This window comes from Nuphar pumila, chromosome 2 (assembly GCF_984573655.1).
Source record: "Nuphar pumila chromosome 2, dmNupPumi1.hap1.1, whole genome shotgun sequence".
NCBI lineage: Eukaryota > Viridiplantae > Streptophyta > Magnoliopsida > Nymphaeales > Nymphaeaceae > Nuphar > Nuphar pumila.
The window spans coordinates 34,788,438-34,809,688 of record NC_143250.1 but is presented as its reverse complement, the minus strand read 5'-3'; positions in this window follow the sequence as shown (position 1 = coordinate 34,809,688).

Sequence of the window (21,251 nt, the reverse complement as noted above, 5' to 3'; positions counted from 1 at the left end):
TACCAAATCCTAGGGTTAGGATTTGGTAATAAAGAAGGAAGCCCGATTAGAATCCGGGTCTGACCCAAAGGGTCAGATTAGAATATAGATCCGGGTATGGTTTTTGAAATTTCAAGTTTTGATTAAGATCCGTGAGTTTTCAATGTAATAATTATTAAAAACTGTTATTTTTCTGGATCTGGATCAGGTCTGGTTCATGTAATCCTTATAAGACTCAAGTTTGGTTTTTCCTATGATAAACCCGATTAGACCTATGTCCGGATCCAGTACCAGCACTTCAAAGTTAGATCCGGGTATGAACCTATCAGAGTCCAAACCAGATCCGACCCATTGATACCCTTAATTGTACACGTCAAATAAAAGTTAGGGTTTTGGTAGGGCTGTCAATGGGTAGGGTATAGAGTGAATCTAGACCCACCCAAATAACCAGTGGTAGGGATGTAAACGGTTTGGATTAGGACCAGATGTGACCAATACCTTATTCAACTAATCGGATGTTAGCTAAATGGATTCGGATCATGAAAAGCTTGTACCGTATTTACTTTTTTTACATGTAAACAAATTCCAATATCAATCAAAGTCGAATATTTTTGGGATTCTATAGCAAAAAATCAATACCATATCTGCGTCCGATTACAAAAGGATATGGTTTTGTCTTACCAAATGCAACTAAATGGAATCAAACTAGGTTGTGTATCGGATAAAATCTGATCCATTGACATCCCTAACCAATTGTCTCGTTCGGGTTCAGGTTTGTGCTTTGCCAAAACAATAAAATGAAATTTCAAAAATGCATATAAAATACTCCGGCAAGCCAGGTCGTATTGGATATCCTACAAAAGTCATAACCCAAAGCCAACCTGCATATTACTTGGGTCGGGTTCTGTGGACCCGAATAATATTCAAGTGGACATTTTGATGTGGCTGACAAGACAAAATATGGGCAATATTTAAAAAATATCGTGAAAAAAATGCAATATCTTGGCAGCAGTATACTGCAGTCAATGTGGTGATATTTTTAAAATGACAAGATATCGTTGCTTAGATGAATGTATCGTGAATATATATAGGGATATTGACATTTATATGACTTTCCGATAAAGAAGTGAGAAAAACAAAACAATTTAACACCACCACGATATTTTCATGGCCTATAAGTCCTCATTTAAAATGTTTGTAACATCACCCACCCCAACGGTTTGGGTCCGACCCAAGTCAACCAACTGAATCCAACAACTTGGTACAAGGTTACCCATTGACTTTCAAGTAGTGGACCGGAGCGGTAGGTTTGGCAGGCATAAGTCCAGCACGGCCAGGTCTCTTACTCCATGGGTGGGGTCGAGTTTGGTTTGGATTGGGTGGTTTCTCCATCCTTCATGAAAAAAAGCTTAATTTTAGGGGTGTAACCAGGTCAAGACTTATCAGACTCAATTTTGAATTGGGTCTAAAAATTAGACCTAAACCGGGCCTAATCTAACTCGGATCTGGGTTTTCGGTACAATTGAAAATTGTGGACCCCTATAAGTTAACATGTTTGGGTATTTATCAGGTCGGGTCTTCAATAGACTGCTTTTTAATCAGGTATAAGAATTAGATCCAAATCTGACCCATGGTTCGGGTCTGGGTATGACAGCAAAATGTAAACCCTTATGGTTTAACAGGTTCAGGGTTTCAGCTCAAGTCTTGATATGATTGGTATTTTAGACCTAATCAATACAAAAATATGTAAGTTAATAGACAACTATTTATTAAGAAGTTTATATGCTAAATATAAAAGGAATATTGTGATACCAAACCCAATAATTTCAAGTTCAAATAAAAAGACATCAACTATATATCATATTAAAAAACGGGTTTGGGTTCTAATATTGCGTCGGGTTTCAATGGGTTCAGTTTGGGTACAAAGCGAGTTGAGGTTCGGGTTTGTTCAAGAATAAAATGAGTTCAGGTATATAATCAGGTCTCATTTTATTCTTGAACCAACCCAAACCTGAACTCGCGTATATAATTGGGTCCCCACCCGGGGTATTCCCTCGCTTCGGTGAGGGTTCCTCGTCATAAAAAAAAGTAATCGGATCAAGTTCAGGTCTGTTCAATTTTACATTACGTGTAATCATTTGGGTCAGGTAAAAAACATGGGTCAAGTCCAAATAAGTTTGGGTCTTCATTTATAATACCCAAGACCCAACTTGTTTTTGTTACAGGTTTACATTTTGGACCTAATCTGAACTCATGGGTCTACTAAAATCAGGTTGGGCTGGGTATAATCAGTTTGGGATGTCAGGCCAGGTCGGGTATACCTGACCCAATTACACCCTTATTTAGGTTAGGTAAAATTTAGTAAGATTTCAAAACCCAAACCTGTATTGGACGCATAGTGACTTCAGGTCGAATCAGTAGAGGTGGTGCAAACGGATCAAAGCTTTATATTATTAGATCGATATAATTCACATTTAAATCTGGATGGGGTTCAAACAAATAATGTTGGATTTACTCGGATTCAGGTTAGAAGTTGATAAATAAATAGGTATGGATCGGGGTCTATCCCGATGCATATTATCTAGAGAATATGATTGTACTATCCTTGCAAAATGTCATACTTTTAAAAATGCCTAGCAATTTGACAAAATCTCCTGCATATCCAAAATCATTGATACCTGACTTTTTTAGGATATTTTTATCTTTCACATGCGAACTTGTTGAGGTTCACGCAATATATAGGTATGTTGTAAGAAGGTCACAACCTTTTAATAAAAAAGAGATTTTGCGAACATTCGCAAATACAATACGACCTTCATGAATATAACCTGCGAACCTCACTTAAGTAAATACTTCTCAAGTAGCTCCTCAAATGAACATTCGTAAATAACTGTTGTGAATGTTCTTGACTTTCACGCTCTGCGCCTTCTCGAATATAACCTATAAACCACTTTTAACTAAATACTCCATGAGGAGGTCCGCAAATCTTTGTTGGCATTTGCAAATACATGTTGTGAATGTCCTCACTCATTTACAGACGTTTTTATGACGTTAGCAAGATTATTCACGAACACCTCTGTATATGCAGATTGTGTCTCATTTGCGGACTTTTTGAACATTCGCACATTGGACATGAGATTTGCAAATTTTTTGATGCCCTTAAATGTGAATATTTTCATATTTTTGTAAATGTTTGTACGAGCATTAAACATGATGTTTCATTATTTAAAAAGTAATGGTTCACATTTTAGTTTTTTTTTTTTGCATTTTAGGACTTTGTTTGTGGTCCCCAACCCTTTTGACCCATCGTGTTTTCCCTAGCAAATTTTTACGAAGATTATTCGATATTTTTTGTGGCACTTTATTGGCAACTTTTTTAGCATTCGAGACATCATCAATGACAAGATATTCTCGTAAGCACATCTTTAATTGCCAAAACAATTATTTTTTAAAAAATTTAGCATGAATCAATTATTTTAACTGAACATTGACATGAATCATTTACTTTGTGAAAGAATTGCATTGTTTTCAAGCTATCTTTGCATGTTCAATATCCTATTCCATCTTTTTATTTATTTAATTTATTTTTATGTGAGTCTCCATTTCTCATTATGTTTCGTAATTTGGTATGCATTCGTTTTCATGTGGTTGTTTATTTGATGTGATTATGAGATTTACGCATTATTAAATTCTTGAGAAGTGTATTGATAAGATTTTTTATCATTAAATTTGTTGAATATAGTTGTTTATGAGAAGTGACTATGAACATCTTCATGCTTATGAGCATGTACTTTTTCATAAAACTCCCTTATGAAAATATTTACATGAGGAAGAGTTTTTGAAAGTTAGCCAAAGGTTTTTAGTCATATCCTATTTTACATAATTAAAACCATAGTGAACCAATCAATGTCAATTTTTATAATTTTTAGTATTTACTTTTTGTTGTTTAATATAATTTATTTTTTATCCCTATTGCTTCATGATCACCGTATGTCATACATATTTTTCTTAAGATTGATTTTCTGTTTAGATGATTGTATTATATCTAAAAAGGAAAAAAATATAATAGTGAACATTTTGTCTCTATTTTAATGAATATCTATTATCTGCTTTATCTTCTTACAATGCATATGATTAAACACATGTAATATTTGATGTCATTTTTAATGTAAAGAGTTGATGCATACTCTTGTTAGTTATGAAAATGTTTTTTCAATCATCAGTATGTCAATTTTGTTTTTATAAAAATATATTCATTTAGTGATTATAAAATGACGAATGAAGAGACTGTCATTAAGGCAACAATACCTATACTAACATCTGCTGATAGAATAAAGCAAATAATTCAACTGATAGCTTATCTGTTGGTTGGTCAGTGTAACACCTGCGATTTTGTTTTAGTTTTAACTTTTAAATTTAGGTTAAAATCGATTTTTAATTTAGATAAAATTCAAGAGTCTAGGTTAAGCAATGTTTTGGACTCAAACTAGGTTTCAGAAGAGGCTCAGAGGGGTCAAGCCCAACCCAGTGGGGGTGTCAGGCACGATCAATGCGGCCCGCAGGGGTTTAGGGGTGACTCAGTGCTATTTGGATCTTGGATGAGTTAGGTTCATATCCAAATCTGAGTTTGGATCCAATATGAATTTGGATCTTATGTTTAAATATGGATTTTTAAATGAATTTTGGAGTTGTATTTCTTTGTTTAGTTCCTAGATCCAACCCAAATGGAGATTGGATCTAGATCACACTTTTGAATCTGGATCGAGTTTTGGATCTAGATCAGGTTTTTGGATATGGGTTATTTTGAATCCAAACCCAAGTGGGATCCACTCCAGACTCTAAAAACCTCATTAGGAGGGTCTTTAAAACCCTAGAAGGATCTAGAGAGGGTGGAACACCCCCTTTAGTGGACCCCTCAACTAATTAAATAAATTAGTTAGAAATTAAAGATAAATTAATAGCTAATTAAATTAATTATTTATTTATTTAAGTAATTAGTTAGTGAAATTCTGAAGTATGACTCTTAGGGATGAGATTAGGTTAGTTTTGATAGGGTTTGGACTCTAAGGAGGGGACACCCCGTCCTTTGGTAGACTTTCCAATATAAAAAGAGAGAGAGAGATAGAGAGGACTCTCACCCATCTTCTTTCCTATTCTCTTTTTCTTCTATCTTAGGGTTTATCTAGCAGCCATTGAAGATACTTTAAGATGCTGGGATGATAGATGAAGGTGTTGGTGGTTTCAAAAATATGTTTCAGTTAGGGTTCATCCTACATGTAGCATAGATCGAATGCAAACGTATAAATCATGCGTCTTGCCGATTCTACGGGCTGATCCATGGTGGATCAGATTTGGAATAAGTTTGGAAAAGGTTTTAAAAGTATTTTAATTCATTATCACGCTTTAAAACAGATCTACAAAATTATTTTTGGTAAATTTATGCTTGGATGGCTAAATTAGAAAATTGAGTAATTTTACATAATTAAATCTTTGTTTTCAGCATGAATGGATGCATATTTTCTTTCTTGCATGTGTTTACAATATGAATCATGTCTCTGCAAATTTATTTTATATGTTTTATGGTGTTTTCACAAGCTAGCATCTTAAACTAAGTATTTTGTACAAGAATCATGATTTATTTTGATAGTTTAGATTCCAAAGCATGTATCATGATCATATGACATTTTTTTATGACTCTAGATGGTGTTTAGATACTTTTCATATGTTGATGCATGATTAAAAATCGATATTCCATGTGTATGCTTGAATTTTCTTAGTTTTCTCATAATTTATATTATATTTTCCATTCTATCTTGATTTTCTTGATCAATCTATCATGATAAAATAAATATTCTTAAATCGGATCACAAATAACCAAATTCTTTTATGGAGATCCAGACATCTGAGAGGTGTCTCAGAAAAATATTGGGCATTATTCGGGGTACAAAAGTGAGGGTTATGGCTGCTGCAACCCAAGACAAAAATTTTGTCATGCGTGTAGAGTCATTCTTTGGTAGTCGGTTTTGCAAAAAATCTAATAAATCCATGGTTTCAAGTTGATGGCTGATTTTTGGATATGTCATTCACATTATATGAATAGATCTAAAAATTTATGATTCATGCTAAATTAAAATGAGTCTCATGCATCATGGAGTGTGGTATGTGACATGTGATATGTTGTGTAAGTCATGTGAGACATGCATACATGGGGTTCAAATGTGAGTCAAGTTCGGTGGAACCAATGGAGTGCTTATGAATACCTCGTTTGGCTATATTAAACATGCTCATATACACACACACTTTAACTGGACTCTTGGTTGCTCTTTATTAGAGAGCATGTGCCTTGAGTTGGGTTTAAATGAGCTATGTTAGGACACCTCAGTGACTATAGGGGGTGTTGGTTCTTACCTTGTTAGGTCGTTGTTTGAGCTACCCATAGTGGAGCTTGGGCTATTGAGCCTGGTGCATAGTCAATCTAATGTATAGTTGAACCTATTGTAAATAACACTTAATAGCTCATTTGTTTCAGTAGCCTACTTTAAAGAGGGTATGAGGTACACTCGTCGACTGACACATTTTGAGGACATTGAAACCTCTTGGGCCTCCAATCGTCTGTGTAGGGGGCTGAGGCTGTCAATTTATCCTATATAGACAGTCAGACTATGAAGAGTAGGAATCAATTTTCTGGACCACTGTTAGGTTTTGTCTCTCGGTTAAAGATCGTTTCAGTGGATGTTTGACACAGTTTTTTGAATCAATGGGTTAATTAAAATATATAGCATAATAAATCCCCATTTGATTGTTGAGTCAGGATTAGGTCCTAAGTGTGTACCCTTTAGGAAAGAAAAAAAACAATGCATTAGATTAGGTTCACAAGTGGTTAAATGGTTCATTGAATATCGGCATTAATTTCTATGCATGTTAGGTATGATTTTTAGTTCATACATATGTGGGCATACATTAATCGGTTTGATTATTATTTTGACTACTAATGTTATTATGCAGGTATATCACTTGATGGTAAGAATAAAATATTGTGTAATCCTGCATGGTTGAATTATTATTATTGTGATCTTTAATTATGTTGAGTTTATATGTTATGACATGCTATGATTTGAGTGTATTGGGAAATATGTATGTTTTATGAATTTACATTCTTTTCATGCCTGTGTGTAGGGTGTTTTCCTATTAGGGTTGTGGCTAATGCCCCTATATTTTAATATTTTAGGCAACAAATAAAATAGAAGGAGATGACAGGAGGCTCGGGGTGGCGTCAAAATGGTCACATTTCTTTAGTCATGTTGGAGGCACTGAATGACTTTATTTACTTTATTATTTTTTTAAGTCTTATGAATTCTGATATTATAAGACTAGTATTTGATTTATTACAATTTAATTAATTATTTGATTCAATTATTATAGTCTTTTGAGTGTGTGTTGGTAATTGTAACCCACCCAAGGTTTGAACCGAATAAAAAAAAGAGTTTCTGTTGTGTTCTTAAAAAATCATGTAAAAGGATTAAAAAAAATCTCTAAATTTTTTTGTTTCAAAAATTGGGGCGTTACAGGCTTGATATCTGAGTCTAAGTTAAAGGATTTATGACTCTTGACCCACCGAGCATTTAGTCATCACTGTAAGTATGGTCTAGCTTATTCGTGATTTCTTTTGATATTATTGTTGCTTAAAAACTGTAGTGTGATGTGTGAACTTAGAAATATGCTAAGGACAGTAAATAGGGAGTTTAGTATAAACTCATTTTCTTATTTGTTATTTTTCACATAAATGGCTTGACAATCAAGGTGTAACGACATAATGAACACATTAAACAACCTTGTTGGGGTTGTCTAGCAGTAGGTCACTACGATGCGGGCCATGTGCAACAACTTACAACAGGTTGCCCAGGATAGACAACATCTACCAGTAGTAGGTGGTGGTACCACTTACAAGAAGTTCATGAATATAGATCTACTTGCTTTCACAGAAAAGAGGGATCCAGATTTGGCTGAGAAATGGGTACAGAAGATCAAGCAAATTTTTTGAGTATTAGAGGTTCTGAAGGACCGCCATGTCAGTTTCGGGACTTACAGGCTGAAGGATCACGCAGAGAGGTGGTGGGAGACCACACACACATTCTATTTCTAGAGAAGACCAGTCACTTGGGCTATGTTTCTAGAGGTCTTCAATGGGACATCAAAGATAAGAAGATGTAGGAGTTCCTAGACCTACAACAGACGAGTAGTCTTGATGACTACATCACGACTTTCTATGGGTTGGAGCACTATTGCCCCAATCTGTACACTATGGAGGTAGATCGAGCAATGAAGTTTGCTCAAGGATTGAAGTTGTCCCTTAGGATGAAGGTCTACATGAGTAGACCTAAGACGCTGAGCGAGGCCATTGAGGTGGACACTTTGCTTAATGATGACGAGGTAGAGACCCAGTGGTGCGAGTTTTATGAAAACGCTTTTTAAAACAATATTTTTATTCAAAATCAAGTAAAAAACAAACACCAAAAATATAAAAACCGGCTCACACGAGTGGTGGAGTCCGACTCGATCTTAGGGAACGAGCAACATTCGTATTCAAACACACAAGTATGTTATTCTTTATTGCCAAAAAGAAAATTCAATTAATTGAGTAAATAAGGGAAGAATGCATCCCTCTGCAGATGACTTTAATAATAATTAACAACCTTATTACAAACCCAAATAATTGAAATAAAAATAAAAACCTAATTCTAAAAGAAAGAGAAAATATGTTCAGTACTTGAGTCCTTGTCTCCTTGTGTTCCCTCCTTTTGCTTTTCTTATTTGCATATCACTTTGTGGTCCCTCTAAGGGCTCCCTGAGGGCACTTTTGAGGGCTTGAGAGGACCTCAGAGGGTACTTTTAGGGCACAAAAAGGGCTCTATTACACTTTCTAACACTTTCCTGCAAGAATCAAACACGCAAACGCAGCAAAATGATGAAAACTAAACCAAATATAAACTTAAATATCAACAAAAACTAAGATTTAAGGTAACTAACATCAAGCCACTAAATGACAAATTACCAAAACCACCTAACTACTAATCAAGAACACTTTGTAACAACTTGAAACTAACTATGCTATGAATATATGAATCTTGATCTAATTAACTACTGTGAACACCACAAATTTTTCAAAAATTTGTAAATATTCCCTTTTTTCCCTGGCCTCATTTTCTGAGTAATTGAGTCAGTTTAAATCAAAATTCCAATTTATTTCTCAGATTTTACTGAAATTAAATTCATTTTTATATCTGACTCGATTTCGGATCCGGATCCATTGTCAGAATCCAAATCAGAGCCTCATTATCCAATTTTTAAAACCAAATTCTCAAAATTGCCAAAATAACTTTTTGAAAGGCCCAGACAGTTTGTCCAGTATCCGTTTGGATCCATCATGTTATATTTCGCGATTCGAGGTTCAAAACTCGAATATTTTCTCAAAACCTGGATCCAAACCCATTTTCTGAAGAAATTTTCCAGAAATAAAACCCGAACTCTCAGAAAACCTTCCTTTTTTTAAAAATATTTGTAAATTCAGTTTTCCTTAGTTTTAGAACTCTATTTCAAAAATACCAAAAAAAAATATAGAAAATGAAGAAAAGAACAAAAAAAAATATCAAAATATAGTTTTGAAAACCTCATTTTTGAAAATATCCTTTTTCTAAAAATCCCTTCTTGAAAATCATTTTTTTATGAAGAAACCACTTTTTAGAAAAACTTGTAAAGGAGCCCTTCTTGAAAAAATTTGGAAAAAACCGAAGGGCCCCATTGCAAATTGCTTTTTAGGGTTTCTCTTTGAGAAACCTTCGTAAGGGGGCCTCTCTCTCTCTCTCTCTCTCTCTCTCTCCTCCATCGCCCACCGATGGACCTCCTTCTTCCTTCACCTTCGATCTTCAACGGCCCTTCTTCCCGAACCCTCCTTCTTCTCTTTAAAAAGAGCACTCCGGAGATCCCATTCCCTCATCCGTTTTCACCCCTCCATATGCATCCTTCTCTCTCTCCTTCAAGACCGCTCTCCACCCCAGCATCCCTCTGCTCTTCGCAACTCTCCTTCTCCAGCGGTGCCGAGGAGTCATCACTCCTTCTTTGGTCGAAGCCCAACAACCAGGATTAAGGAAATCAAGTTCCTCAAAGCAACTAGAGGAGTCCGATCGACTCCAGCCCTCTTTTGTGTAAACCTCAACAACAAAGGCGCAGTAAATAATCCCCTTTCTCTCTTTCATTCTTTCCTTCCTCAGTCGTTGTGTTTCAGATTTACCTTTGCATTTTTCTTATCATTATCATTCGTTTCTACTTTCTTTAACATCACATTGTGCATTTACAGTGATTTTGGCAAATCTGGATGATTCCCATTCCTTTTTTTTTCTATGTCCTGATGTCGCATTCTGTATTTTAATTCAATTTGAGAATTACATCTATGCATTGATAAATTTTGACTCCCCCTTTTTGATTTCTGGATTTTAGCCCCATTAACGCACAACCAGTGGTGTTGAGTTGTTTATACAACATTAAACCACCTCCGTGCAACAGTAATGGATCATTTGGTCCAACATTCTCTTTTATATTTATCAAATTTCTCTGGTTTACAGACTATCATCTGTTGATATTCAGTATTTTCCTATTATAATCTATGTTTGCAGTATCATATTATCCTTCTTTCACATTTTAATGTCTTGTTAATATCATTTTATGCTTTGAAATCCTGTCTTTCGTTGTTAGAACATAATCATCATTTGGGTTATTTTATTCATTAACACAATCCGTTGCATATCCCTGTTTCAATGTGCTTAAATTCTTGTTTTATTTTGTTTCTTTCTTTTTATTATCATTCTTCGCATTAATTCTTGTTTTGATCTATGTTGATTTCTGTTTTGCATGGCTATCTTTGTTTTGATTATTTTAACGCATATTGTTTCATGTGTTTTCGGCATTTAACATTTCATCATCGTGTTCCATGTTCCCTTCCTTATGTCAATTTCGATTTTCCTGTTTTATAATTATGTGTTTACATTTGATTCCCTATTTTGGTAAGTACCCGAGTATATCATGTTCACTTCCGATTCATAATGTTTCATTTATTCTAATGGCAATATGCTGCATCATTCGTTACGCTCCTGTCTAGATCCATCCAATCCATTGGATGCTCCTCGTATATTTCATGTGTTCTTCCTGCTTCATATTCCATGAGCAAGGAAAACCAATTACATGATTTGTCAAGCTGAAGAGGTCTTGGCCAAGACTGCTGACAAAGAGTTAGATATTTCTAATCATGTTGAAAAAGGCTCTGGTTTGCCATTAACACAACTTGAAGAAGCAACTCATTCTAACAATATCAATGACGTTGTTAAGGCAAAAGGATACCCAGAAGAATCGTAAAAGGGCAACAAAAATCCAAGGGCACAAGCACAAAGAGCTCATGCTTCTGCTGCTACTTCGACTACTAGAAATCCAGGTAGCAGTTATGGAGGAAACACTTATCTTGTTGATTATGAAATGAATCTTGTTCAGGGTGGTCCAAAAAGTGTTTTCGTAGCATGAATCTGGCCCCGGTTCATAGGGTGCATATGACATGCAGCATGCCCATGTGCGCCAATGAGTGTATGATGAAGCGTTTCCGTGATTCCTGTTGTTGCTTATCTTCAGAATGGTATCTTAGGCCACAACTTGCAATTTGAACCAGTCTGGGTCTGAAGTTGTTTGTCATGAACATCATCTTGGAGAAACAAATGCTTGCTGCAGCTAAATTTTGATGTTTTAAATGACGTTACCTGCACATATTAGTACATTAAATAAATCCTATTGTTGCTTATCTTCAGAGTGGCATCTTAGGCTACACTTGCTCCCTTCAAGAATTATCTTTAGATCATGGAGTTCAAAAGCTCAGGTATGAGATTTAATTTCTTAATGATATGTTGAGAATGAAATCATGCATAGAAAGCACTTCTCGGATGGATCTCTTCATGCTAAGGTACATTATTAGTAAATAAAACACAATCAATTTTGTACATTTACAGTTTGCTATTTTGCAGGCGCGTAGTCTGAATTTCAAGCCATGTTTTCGCTTGGGTATATCAAAACCCATTCGTGATTTTGGGACCATTTCTGGTATGTATATTCGCTGATATATAGTAAGTCCATATATTGAATTTCGCTAAAGGATATTTTATAATTTAAAAGGTATGGCTCTGCAAAGTTGGGTGCAGAAATCATGTATACATTGTAGATTTATGCATTTCCTGACCATTTGATCTCAATTTTCCTGAAATATGACATGCTGTGATCTAACTATTTATATAACTCAGAGAGATCAAAGGATTTATAATTGATAATCCTATTAGGGGACTATCATTTAGCTCCCCGATATCTCCGTCCCAGCACCACTGCGTCACACTATTTCCAGACCCATTCAGCAGTAGCTACCACCTGCCTGTATTTCTTTTGTTTTTCTTTTACTTTCACCCTCCATAGATTATACCTTCACCATTGTTGCATTTCACTTACCTGCTGCCACTGTAGCGGCAGGTCCTACACTTTGTTGCATATCATGTCTCCACTTAGCTCACCACACTGGCACCACAGTTCTCACAACAGCAACCATCCTAGTATATCATTAGCTCATTGTACCTAACTATTCCATCATTTTATACCTGCACTCACTGTGATCATAGCTAAATATGTCTTCAATCATTTTTTTTGTGTGTGTTTAAATATTTGTCGTTGTTAAGAACCACCTTGATAAATACTATGTGGAAGCCATCTTTGATCTGTTGTCATAGAAATTAGTGGCTTAACATCGTCAGAATCTACCTGCTAAAATAATCAAAGGTCATTTGTGAAGATCGATATAAAACAATTGGTTGCTGAAAGTGATTCACTGAACTGCTGTGATGAGATAAATCAATTTGGGAACTTGAACTGAGGTAAGTATTCACCTTGCTAAGGTTGATTATATGAAGTCAAAGGATCGATTGGCTGTATACTCATTTTTTGTTCCCTGTACTACCAAAATCTGTTGTACATCATTCTTTAATTATATTCTCTCGTTATACTCCCATTACATCCCATGAACATGTTGCATCCTCTTTTATCTTTATTTGTTATTGTCACAGCTGTAAACCATATGCTCATATTGGCATTAGATATATAAGTGCATGAATAGGTTTCACATAGGTATTAATATAGTCATTTCATCATCAAATACATCTGTTTATACTCCCATTTAGATAATGCATATATATTCTAAGTAGCTTTGGACATCATATACATCTATTTCTCATCATCATCTTAGGATATCATATATATATTTCCTCATTTGCTCAATACACTATGCCGATTTATGTTTTAAATGATGCATTGCATTTTCCATTAGCATAAAACATAGGCATGAGTATCTCCTCATTTGCATTTCTAAATTCAATGTGATGTTTGCAATTTCTATTTATATTTCTCTATCATCATGTGTTAACTCAGTGTTTTGCAGAAAAATATGTGAAAAAAGGTCATTTTGTTTTCTTAGCTTAGAAATTGTAAATTTAATTCCATTTTCCAAGTTGCAATACTTAGATGATAATAAATTTCCATTTCTTGCATTAGACTAAAATGTATGAGCATTTGTATATTTTAGAAATTGCTTGTTTCATCTCATTTTACCTTTTATTGCAAAATTTCATGGATGGGAACACGAATGGCACATACACCATTCTAATGAGAGGTAATTAATGATAAGCAAATGACTCACATTGATGGCCATAGTCAAAATGTGGGCAATGCTTAGGATTCTTATTTTTTATGGAATAACACTGGATCTACAGTGGATCCTCTTTAAAAATCATCATATTTTCAAAAAAATTCTTCCCTTATTAGAGTTTAACTTAAAATTAACTCAATATATATATCAAGGGCCATAGTCAGGATATATTGAGAGTTAATTTCATTTTAAACTCTATAATGGCACAAAAATGTGTTTTATTCTTCACTTGAATTTAAATATGATTATTATATAATATATTCAATGACCATAGTCAGAGATATATTATATCTTTAATCTTATTTTAAATTCACTTAAAAAATGAAATATGCTTTTCAAAATTCAATTTCAAAATTCTTTAATCCGTTTCATCATCTAAGATAGAATTACATCATCCTTTCAAAATTCTTTTTTTTTTTTAAATCCAAGTGATTTTTGAGATAATTTTTCAAAATACCTTTTTCATTTCTTAAATCAATTCTCATTTATAAATTCAAATTCTTTTTCTCAATTCTGTCTCATTTTAAAATTCAAATTTCGATTTCAAAGTTCAATTTGACTTTGAAATTTCAAATTCAATTTTACATTCAAAAATTCAATTTCCTATTCAAGTCCAATTTCAAAGTTCAATTCAAACTTTGAAATTCCAAATTCATCTTCAAAATTCAAAATCAAATTCAATTCAACATTTCAAATCAAAATTCAAAAATTCAATTTAACTTTGTAATTTTCATATTCATGTCATGGTTCAAGTTTCATTCTCTGCTTTCAAATTTAAAAAGCCAAATTAGATCCCTCAGATCCAATTTCAGGTTTCATCTGGATTGGCTAAATCCAATCCTATCTTCAAAATTCCATGGAAAATTCTCAAATCTGCTTCAGATTCAATACAGATTCTCAAATTCAATTCCAGATTTCTCAAAATCTGATTTTCCACTTCTTCAACTGGGATGTTTTAAAGATCCCAATCCAAATCCCATTTAGATCTTGAAATCCAAATTCCATCTTGGATTCTAAACTCAGTTCCACTTTAGATTCAGATCTCCAAAAAACCAATCTCATTTTGGATCCCAGACTTCAGATCCAATTCCATTTAAAGATTCCAGAATTCAACTTCATTTTTAGATCCCAGACTTCGGATCCAAATTCCATTTAGGATTCCAGATTTGGAATCCAACCTCATCATTGGATTCCAGACTTCGAATCCAATTCACTTTAGGATCCTAAATTCCAAATTCAACTCCATCTTGGATTCCAGACTTCAGATCCAACTCCATCTAGGACTCTAAAATTTTAGATCCAATTCTACTTTTCAAATCCCATCTTGGATTCTAGATCCAATTCCATCTTAGATTTCGAATTTAGGATCTGATTTCATCGTAGATTCCAGGTTTCACACCCCATTCTAAGTTTCAAATCCCGACTAGATTTCTTCCACCTTATCATTCTGATTTCAAAATTTTAATCTAGATTTCCACTCTATCTTCAAATTCCATTTTGACTCTCAATTCTAGAGTCCATATTCAAATTTCAATTCTTATTTCCTAAACTCCCTTTTTCAAATTCAGGTTCATTTCAGTTTTAATTAAATCAAAAACTTAAGATCTATTCTAAATCCTAAGTTAGAAAATCTAAACTTTTCTAAGTCCTTCTTCAACTTTTAAAAACCATTTTTTCTTTCCATTATCAAGTTCATCTCAGAAACACTTGGAAATTTCCAAATCATTTTTTCAAAAGAGCTTACATCTTTGCATTCACACAAGCATGATTCTCTGTGCATCCTTAGACTTAGAATAAATTCTTAGATAATAGTAAGGCAAAGCAAAAAGGTATAAATTCGATCCTTGGTTCGATTACCTCTGGTAAAGGCACCAGGAACGGTCGAACCTCGTATCGATGAGTGAGCCTCGTCTCCCAATTTTTCCCGCAAACATTTCAAAAACGGAGGCGAGTAATCTTTTTTAAATCTTTTCAAAATTAAGGTCAAGTGAGACCTTCGCAAAAGATTCCATCTCTCTCTTCTTTCTTTTCTTTTCTCTTCTCTCTTCTTTTCTGTCTTTTATTTCTCCCTTCAAAAAGGAGAAATAGGGATTAGAACGGATAAGAGAAGGAAGAGAGAGAATACAAGAGAGGAAATTTTTTGCGATGATCACAATTACCTTAATTGCTAAACTATGACTAACATAACTTACTATGGGTTGACGAGAATATCAAAATTCTTACCTACATTAACTATTAACAAAGAACAATTTTTTCTTACTACTATAAAACACATTAAAACTCTAATGAAATATTATCAGTTGGCTGGAGACATATTAATCTAATTAGTTTCTCACAATAAATTACTAGATGCCTATCTAGAGAAGTGCACAATCATAACTAAACAAAATAACTTTCTAAACTAAATTGTTAGGCACTGCAATGTCAACTAACAAGTAAATCACCTAACAAAAACTAAGATCTAGCTTAGCGTCATTCATGTTGAATGCTTTGTTAAAACTGAGCTATAGACTGAACACACAACAAAAAAACTTTGTGGCTGAATTAACAAACTGCTGAACCAACCAAAGTAATAAAACAATAGGTCAGGCATAAGTGCATAAGGAAAAAATGCTGATGTTTGATGCTAATAAAAATGACTTATATGAATAAAGTGATAAACATGCAGCCGACTAAAGATTTTAACGCAGACATGCCCACCAGCAAAGCTTTACCCTATGACCTAGGAATTAATGTTGGCATAATTCAATGTTTGTAACACAAATATTTCATTGACGCTGAATATTGTGTGTAATACCTAAAAAAACAAAACGCTGATTGCTTAATCTATAAAATATAAACTACATGAATACCTAATCTATGCAATGAGTTAACGTCTTACCCTACAACTATGAAGTAAAATAATGATTCACATAAACAACTAATAACTAACAACATATAAAATAAATTAATCAATAAACAACTAATGAGATTATCTAACGTATGCAATCAATAAACGATGAAAACAACGTCAACTACCTATTCTAATATGCATCCAGTTTATGTATGCTAAGTATGATGTATATGAACAAAATAACATTGATTATGCTATATGCCACGATGAGACGCAAAAAAAAATAAAATAAAATAAACGAGGCATGCAATGAATGCCCCTAAGCTACGAAGAAGAGGGAGAAAAAGATCACCTTGCGGCTCGCTTCCGATGGACTGGTTGAGAGAAGAATGGTTGATCCCAACTGAATGCACACTTCCCCGATGAAGAAGCAGAAGTTGTCGATGACGAAAGGGTTCAAAGCTTGAAGAAAAAGAGGAAGAAAAAGAAGGAGAGGAGAACAAGGAGAGAAAAAAATCGACAAAAGAGAGAGGAGAAGTAAGGGAAAGAGAGAAAAGGGAAGCAAGAAGGAGAGGAGGCAAGAGGGCTGCTGAAAAAAATGTTTTTTCCAGCCCTCTAAACTACTATTTATAAGTCTAATTAGGTTAAAACAAAGTTTTCAAAAGATTCCAAATATTTTCAATAATTTGCAAAACAAGGTCTCTTATGAAAACATGTTTTTCTAAAAATCGAAGCTTACTAAACTAATTAAAAATTAGCTAATACAAACCTAAGCTATCTAAACTACAATTAAGAAATTCTAAATCTAATAAAAACACTAAAAATGCAGAGAAAGCTTTGAAAACCCTGATTTTTTGATAAAATTCAATTCAATGTGGTTTCTCAAAACTAACAATAAAAATAGGTTTTAAAGTGATTTTAACATGAATCATTCATAAATAATGATTAATAAAATATGAGTATTATGCATGACCACCCAGAAGTTCCAAGAAAAGCAATTGCCACAGAAGTTCGGCGACCAAAGGAGATTTGGCCAAAAGAGGAAGTTTGGCGAGCAGCAGTCTGCACCACCCGCTAAGAAGGGCGCGAGGCCACCACAACAGCAGGACCATGGGACACCATGTCAGCATTTCCATTGGTTTCATCCTGACAGTTAGTGCTCAATGGAAACAAGTGCTTGCCTGAATTGCAGACAGAAGAGACACTTCTACTGGGAGTACCCGCAAAGGAAGTCGGACAGGGGAGATCAATCAGCTGGGAGTTAGCCTCAACAACCTCGACAGTAGCAGCAGTAGCAATATCAGCCACGCCAGCAGCAAGGCCAGAAGAAGACTATCGGCCCCGTCTATGTCACTTTCGCAGAAGAACTAGAGCAGGTCGCCGATGTCATCGAAGGTACCCGCCCAATTGCAGGCTTTAGTGCTAGGGTCCTCTTTGATTCGGGAGCGACCTATTTATTTATTTTTACTCGGTTTGCTTGTATGTTAGACCTACCTTTTGTAGTTTTTGGTTATGTACTTGAGATCATAATGCCTTCGAGTGATAAGTCGATTGCTCAAAAGTTTTTGCCTGAGATAGAGGTCAGTATTGTTGGGCAAAACCTACCTGCCAACCTAATTATTTTGGATATGATTGGGTACGATATCATCCTAGGGATGGACTAGCTCTATGTGCATTATGCTTGTATGAATTGCCATAATAGGAAGATCATGTTTATGCATCCAGATCACCCTATCTTAGAGTACCGAGCATTAAAGTCTTTAGAGAAGGTTAAGCTGATCTTAGCCTTAAAGGCTCAACGATGGCTCAAGAATGGTTGGAAAGCCTTCTTGGCTAGTATTACCTTGTTACAACCTAGACCGACCAACTTGAGAGACCTATAAGTGGTGTACGAGTTTGAGGATGTATTTTCTGAATAGCTACCCGGGTTACCTCCTACTCGAAAGATTGACTTCGCTATAGAGTTGGTGACTAGAATGGATCCAATCTCTAAAGCCCCTTACCAGATGGCACCAACTAAGTTGGAGGAGCTAAAGAAGCAGTTACATGAGCTGCTTGATAAGGGATTTATTCGACCTAGTGTTTCGCCATGGAGAGCACCAGTCATTTTCATAAAGAAGAAGGATAGATTGATGAGGTTATGCATTTATTATAGGATGATTAATCATGCGATTGTGAAGAATAAGTACCCATTGTCGAGGATTGAAGACTTATTCAACCAGCTTCAAAGAGCCAAGGTAAATTTAAGTTAGAGATTTTTTAATGTTTTACCCCAATTAATAGCGTAGATTTTGGATCTTTTAATTGTATTATTGATGTTTTGAAGGTATTTTCCAGATCAATCTACGATCTAAATATCATCAGTTGAAGATTAAAGAGGGAGATATTCCCAAGATGGCATTCAGAACGTGTTATGGGCACTATGAGTTCATAGTTATGCTTTTTGGGCTTATGAATGCCTCGACAATGTTTATGGATCTTATGAACCAGATATTTAGATTGTATTTGGATCAGTTTGTGATTGTCTTTATAGAAGATATCATAGTTCATTCGAAGAACATGGAGGATCACAAAGATCACTTGAGGATAGTATTACAGACCCTTAGAGAACATCAATTGTACGTTAAGTTCTTTAAGTGTGAATTTTGGCTCGAGGTCATATTCTTGGGCCATGTGAATTCAAAGGATAGAGTGTTTGTGGATCCTTCCAAGATAAGTGATCAATTTTATATCCCCAACTTATGTTAAGTTGTTGTTAGTTATTATTTTTGTCAGTATATTGAAGGTGGTGGCAGTACTGGATCGGAAGCCACCGAAGAATATCACTGAGATACGTAGTTTTCTGAGGTTATCAAGGTACTATATGCATTTTATTTAGGATTTTTCCTAGATTACCCTACCAATGGTCAAGTTGCTATGAAAGGGGACTAAGTTTGTATGGGACGCCAAGTGTGAAGAGAGCTTCAGGAGTCTGAAGGAGAAACTCACGACAACCCCAAAGTTGACCATGCCATCAGGGCAAGAAGAGTTTGTACTCTACACGGATGCCTCGAGTACAGGTTTGGGAGTTGTTCTTATGCAACATGGGAAAGTGATAGCCTATGCTTCCTGTCAGTTGAAGGTACATGAGAGAAATTATCCTACTCATGATCTTAAGTTAGTCGTGGTTGTGTTCGCATTAAAGATTTGGACGCACTATTTATACGGTAAGTAGTTTGAGGTATTCACCGATCATAAGAGCTTTAAGTATCTTTTACTCAAAAAGGAGTTGAATATGCAGCAACGTAGATGGTTGGAGTTCATGAAAGACTATGAGTTCACAATTGCCTACCACTCAGGGAAGGCAAATTCAGTAGAAGATGCCCTTAGTCAGAAGGTGAGCAGTGTCTTGTCTGGTTTGTGGAGTCTGACTGAAGACCTTATTGAGTGGAATCCTTTTGGATCAGATCAGAAAATGATTTCTTTATATAGCATGACAGTAAGGACAAAGCTGATGGAGCAAATTATCGAGAAGCAGAAAGATGATCCACAGTTTTTGCATATGCTAAATGACTTGTAAATTAAAGGCGACTTGTTGGATGAGGCTCATCGAAGCAAGTACAACATCCACCCTGATAGTACTAAGATATTCAAGGATTTACACAGAAATTACTGGTGGACTGGTATGAAGAGGGAAGTAGCTGAGTATGTCTCTAGGTACTTGACCTGTCAGCAGATCAAGATAGAGCACCAGAGGTCCAGCAGTTTGATGCAGCATATAGAGATCCCTCAATGAAAATGAAAAGGAATCACAATGGACTTTATGATTAACTTACCAAGGACCCGCAAGAGTAAGGATGCAATTTGGGTGATAGTGGATCAACTCACCAAGTCAGCCTATTTTCTTTTGATCAAGATCAGTCAGTCTTTGGAAAGTCTAGCAGACTTATACGTGCAAGAGATAGTGTGATTGCATGGGGTGCCACTATCGATTATATTAGACAGGGATCCGAGGTTCACATCCAAGTTCTAGGGACAGTTGCAGAAAGCCTTGAGTACAAAGTTAAAGTTTAGTACAACCTTCCATCCTCAAACAGACGGACAGTTAGAGTGAACGATCCAAACTTTGGAGGACATGTTGAGAGCATGTGTCCTAGACTGAAGAGGTGATTGAGATAGACATGTTGTGTTAGTAGAGTTTGCCTATAACAACAGTTACCACTCCAGTATAGGGATGGTGTCTTACGAGGCATTGTACAAACGACTGTGCAGATCACCAATCTACTGAGACAAGGTTGGTGCAAGGTCAATTGATACACCAATGGTGATTGAGCATTACACTGAGCATGTACAAAAAATACGAGACAGACTTTTGGTAGCTCAGAGTAGGCAAAAAAGTTATGCAAACCAGCGACATAGAGAGCTTACCTTCGAGGTAGAAGACTTCATTTCTGTGCGAGTGTCTCCTACCAAGAGTGTGTTCAGATTTGGTAAGAAGGGAAAGCTCAGTTACAAGTATGTATGATCGTTTAACATCCTAGAGAGAATTGACACAACAACTTACCGGTTAGAGTTACCACCTTAGTATTCACATATTCATAATGTATTTCATGTGTCGATGCTAAAAAAATATGTACCTGACCCATCACACATGATCCAATATAAGGATACTGAGATTCAGAA